A 6140-nucleotide genomic window follows, 5' to 3' on the forward strand; every position below is an offset into this window, starting at 1 on the left:
GCAGATATATGTGTGTATATATTTTTATCTAATTCCTTAGATTTATATGCTTTACTCTATATGTGTACATCATTTTTGCATAACAAGCTAAGCAACTGACTATATATTTGTCTGCTAATGAAATCTTTACATTGAATTATTTGAAAAAAAAAAAAAAAAAGTAAAAACAAAAAAAACATAATTTTGGTATTCAAAATATATTTTAAAAATATAAGCAATGTACGAAAGGAATCAATTTACGAATAAATCTTTATTACTTTCTCGCATTTTGTTGTTGCTGCTGTTATTATAATTATTGTTGTTTCTTATTCTGATCACGTATCATATTATTTAGGCGCGACATTGCAACGTCTGCTAGTTTGAGTTGTCAGGTCTAGAAAAGCTACAAATATGGCGATAAACATTACGTTAGATTGTCTTTCTTCGTCTCGAATTCCCATTTTGGTTGAATGGCCACAATACTGTATTTATTTGGTGTTGCTTCTGCTGTTGTTGTTCTAAATACTTGTATTTGAAACTTTTATTTTTATAATTATACATAATTTTATCTTTGAAAATAACCACAATTCCATCATCAACATCATCTACTACAGAAACACATGACTATATCCACCACTACATTAAAACAGATGGAGACACGAGACAATGATGGAGTCTTCAAACTGTGATTGGACCTGCATGAAATAGCAATGAAATCTCTTTTAAATCTTACGTTGTCTTTAAAAAATTAGATATTTATCTAAGTAGTAGATATTAGATACTGTAGTAAAGTGTAAGCTAACCTATTTCAAACTGTAATTAATTAAAATTAAAATCGTAGTGACTAGAAAAAAAGAGAATATCTAATTAATAATCCTGTTCAAAATAGACAGAGATGACAACTTTAAGTAAGAAGTATTTTATAATTTGGTAAATATAAATTTAATTTGGAAATGAAATATATTATAATGAGAATGTAATTAGTAATATGATCTAAGACAAAACTCGAACCGCGAATATATGATAGTACGTCAAGTAGGTCAGGGCTACCTGAGGCTTAGGAACAAAGACAACAATTATATAATGTGAAGAGTCCGTCTCTATGCTCTCAGACGAAGTTACGAAGTGGATCGAGTAAAACCTGAAAAACCTGTTTTGGATAATTTGATCCATGATCAACCTATCTTTCGAATAAGATTGGAGAGTTCTGACTCCGAAGGCAGTGTTTCCAAAGCTGTGGTTTGGGGATCCAGTTTGGGGTAACATCTGAGTTGTCACAGAAGAAAGAAGAATTTGCGCAACTTTACTAGTAGCAGTTACTGCCTTCCTCAAAGATGAAACTCGGCCTCCAAATCCGTTATAACTGCGTTTATGTTTCGAAATTATTTTTTCTGTAAGCATGCCGGGGTTCTTCAACACAACACACTTCCTAACACAACAGAAAACTATTTCCGGAGATACTTTTACAATTTTGTGTGTGTGTTATTTATATATTATATATTCATATAAATATATCATATTATAATATATGTATGTATAATATTTAAGATATGCATATATGTTATAATTTATATATATATATATATATATATATATATATATATATATATATATATATATATACAAAATTTAAACAAAGAAATATGAATAATAGGGGAAAAGTAGGTGTAGTCAGTCATTGGCACACATTAGGACTTTCCACTCATTTCTCGCTTTAGCCGCTAGAAGTATTTCTCTCTTTAGCCGCAATAAGTCGTTCTTCGCCGTTTCCTTTCCCGCTTTTCACCTTGTAAGGTGTTAAGTAGCAGGCATTGTTGAAAGTCATCATTGGGTGGTGTTATATTTGGTGACCAATCCATCTCAGCTGGCTTTCATTTATCCTTGTGATCATTTGCTTTACGTCAGCCATTTGGTACAATGCATCAGGTCACATGTGTGAAAAGTGTTCACCATGGATCCTTTACCGATTCGTATTTGTACCCATGTCTGGTGTCCATATGTAAAAATCAGAAGACATAGAGTTTTGTATGTCTTTATCTTCGTTGTTGGGCTAATGTCAGACGACATTGCTCTACATGCCGCTCTCCTGTCGATGATGTCAATGTCTGAGTTGTGAGAAAGATCAGCTACAATTGATCCAAGGTGAGTGAATTTATCAACCCTACATAGCTGCTTTCTATTTTCCTGAGACACCTGTTGTTTCGTTTATATTTATATTAATGGCGATGTACTTTGTCGTAGATTCGATTATTTCTAGCCCAGTCTTTGTTTCTTGCATGACACGATGCAATTATCCCTGTGATTCAATGAAGCTAGGAACAAAGATAGGTCAACTTATGTGACTCATATGTGAATTTCATCCTCTGCATGAGGTGCAATTTTCATCACATGATCCATGACTACCAAAAATAGATAAGGTGCTAAGGTATTACCTTGTAGAATTCCACACTGAGGTATGAAGCCAAGGGACTGTTTTCCATTAAAAAGGGCATATGCTTTTTGACGTCTAACTGCCGATGCTATCTTCGATGGTATACCTGTCGTTCAAGAAACCGAAACAGCGGTACAGAGAGAGAAAGAGAGGAGAGACACGGGGTAAGAAATGATGATAAGTGGTAAAAAGTTCGCTTTCCAGACACATGGTTCCGGATTAAATCCCACTGCGTGGCACCATGTTTAGGTAGATTCTGGAATAACCTCAGGCCGACCAAAGCATTGTGAGTTGATTTCGAGGACAGAGACTGAAAGAAGCCGTTGTGTAAATATGTATATACACATGCAAATGTCTGTATATGTCTTCGTGCCCATATTTGTTCCCCTCCAAATGGTGTTGGTGTGTTCACGGTTCCTGCAACTTCACAGAGACCGACAGAATAAGTGCAAGACTTAAAAAGCACTAAGTACCGGTGTCAGTTCGTTCGATTAAAGTTCTTCAAAGCAGTGCCCAAGAAAGGTCGCAGTTAAATGACTGAGACAAATGTATATAAATGTATATATAAAATGTAATTTAGATTCAGTTGAATTAGGTACTTAAATTGAGGCACATTGTTAGGACGAACTCATTTGCACACTGAAACAATATAAGCTGAGTATGAAACTCTACAGAATCTTTTCCATTCTTTTGTACCATTTCATAAATTTTCTCGTTTTTGCCTCACCGCCAGCTGATCTGGGCGATCGACTCCGCCTATCCCTTCATTGTATGAAACAAAAACACTCGGTTTCATTATGACATTACCGCCCGCATCTTGTTTCCTAGTGTCCTTCATGCTTTCAGAATGCATTGTGGATAACATACAGACGTTTTTCTTGTCACGCCACGCTAGAAAGAGAATACCACTATCGGTGCATGGGTAGGGTGTTTCCCACTTTCGAAGTTTCATCTTGTGAAGATCGGGTGGTATGTTTTTTCTATGCGTCTTCACAGTCCCAAGGGCATTAGTGCTCCTCACCTACAGCTGCAGGAAGAGGTATGGACTGCAAAACCAGTTCTCCATACAAGTATTGTAGCCTTCGTCAAACAAGTTTTCATTCAGCGACAACACATCAGTTGATGCTGGAATAGGCATTGGAAGATCCAATCTGTCCTGATCGGTGTAGATTATGTAATTCCACGTGTACCCACAGGCTTTACCAATTGACAGGCATACTTTATAAACATTGACTCCAAAGCGGGCGCATTAATCGGGTTGTATTATTTGAATCGGAGCCTCCCCTTGAATTTCTGCAAATTCTCGTCCGTACAAATGTCCTGTGTAGGAACATACACTGTTTTGAAATTTTCAGCCACTTCGTCAACGATAGTTCTTGCCTGAGTTGAAATGTAGATTTCGAAGAAGCGCCAAAAATCGATCACGTGGCATCGTTTCCAGAAAGAAAGTTGTCGACGTGGCTGGATCCCGATTCCAATATGACGCCAGGATCGGTTTCTTCACGATGCCCATCAGCATCAGTAGGGCAATCAGAACCTTGATTTTGTACTCTCTGGTTGGAAACGGATCACCGCCACGCCCAGATCTGACATTCTGGGGTGGTTTTCAGCATAGTCATTCGTTTCATCCGTTATATATTGGAACATTTCATCCGTCAAAAACTCGTAGAAGATTCCCAATGGCGAACATCCATGTTCAAGGTTTACCTTTACGCCAGACATACCAGTGAATCCGTGCAGTCGGACGAAATTGTCTCTCGCTCGCCACACGACATTCCGTTGTCCAGGGCCATTCACCGCTGCTCGCTTGTACTTTTAATTCACCGGAATATCATCTTCGCTATCGGAATCATCTGATTCTGAACTACGAAAATACCCACTCTCCGAGTCACCGTCCGAACTGGAAGAAACAACTAGCGAGGTAGTGGAACTTGGTGTAGCTTGGCGAGACGACCATAAATTCGATGAAACAGGACACGACGACGAAGTTGAGGGAGCCGGAGTAGTAGGACGCGGTGATGAAGTTGACGGAGCCGGAGTGGCAGGACGCGACGATCGTAAATTCGATGAAACAAGACGCGACGACGAAGTTGACAGGACCGGTGTGGAAGAACCAGACTATTGGGTTGTACACAGCATAGCTTTACATCCTCTATTTTAAAAAAGAAATCATAATTGACTATAATTGATAAGGAACACAAGACTACGGGACTTCGTACCGGAATAAGAAGTGTTAAAAGAAACTGTGAAATGAAAGAAGGGAAGAGTAATGGAATGCGGAGCAGGCTAAATTGACAGTGAGTTTAAGAGAAAAGATAAGTTGAAAGTGAAGTTGAAGGATAAGAATGGTGAAATCTTTCCAGATTCGTATATGAAACTTTATTCCCTCCGTTTCCTTGAGAACGTGGATCCATTGTGTCAGGCGATGTCCTGTGCTGAATAAACAAATATTCCATAATTTTTTGTCAAGCTGTGATGCTTAAGGTTAGACGTAATATACAACTTGGATTTTGTATTGTTTTATTTACATATGATTTCCTCTATATTTTTGCGGACGTAATATAGTGGTGTTTTTTTCCTTTTACGTGATTATATATATATATATATATATATATATATATATATATATATATATATATATATATATATATATATATATATATATATATATATATATATAAAGTAGTTGTATACTGCCAACTTAACGTGACAGTCCCAATAAGGGAATATACTACTGCTGTTTAGCCCTAGGACGCCAGACCGCTTCCTATTAGGCCTTGACACACTTTCTGTGCCCTTATCCTTACGTAGGGGAGACAAACTCCTCCAGCCAGCCCAGCCTGCATTCAGGGACATGTTTCTGAGTCTTTGCTCGTCATCAGCCTGAAGTAGCATGACCGGCTAGCTGAAGAAATCTGTCTAAGCTTCGTAAGGATATACTATTTCAGTGAAATACTATATATATATATATATATATATATATATATATATATATATATATATATATATATATATATATATATATATATATATATATATATATATATATATATATATATATACAAAGATTGATATATACAAAGATTGATATAATAAATCACTGAGTGGGCTAATATGTATATATTGGTGTGTAAAGTTGAAGTGAGATTGTGAGCAAGTAGGATACGCTGATAAATTACGAGTGTTTCGAGCAGGTGTTTGTCTTCGAAAAGTAGATTGAGTTGTCGTTGTTGTAGTTATTGCTTTCTTTAATATTTCATCAGTGAATTTTATGGGTTTTATATTAATGTTCTTTTAATATTTCAGCTTTCAGCTTTTCAAATGATTTTGCTTGTATTCTGTTACATTCTCCTTGTCAAACACGTAAATTCAAGTAATATTTATATATGTATATATAACTATATAAAATACCTATCTATCTATATCTGTTTGTCTGTCTGTCTTTCTGTCTGTCTGTCTACTGTCTGTCTGTCTACTGTCTGTCTGTCTACTGTCTGTCTGTCTACTGTCTGTCTGTCTACTGTCTGTCTATGGGTTTTTCTACGATATTATCCAACAATAAATTGCAATATTTAGCTTTGAGTTGATCAGGATATTCCATCCCCAAACCAGGACTACACAAGAAAAATGTTACTCTATGGTTGTGGAGATATGAAAGGTTTCGCCTATCATAGTATTAAATTAAAGCAAATCAGTAAATGTATCGGAGTATTGACACCAAGTGGAAGTA

Source organism: Octopus bimaculoides, chromosome 7 (assembly GCF_046866305.1).
Source record: "Octopus bimaculoides isolate indiv1 chromosome 7, ASM4686630v1, whole genome shotgun sequence".
Taxonomy (NCBI): domain Eukaryota; kingdom Metazoa; phylum Mollusca; class Cephalopoda; order Octopoda; family Octopodidae; genus Octopus; species Octopus bimaculoides.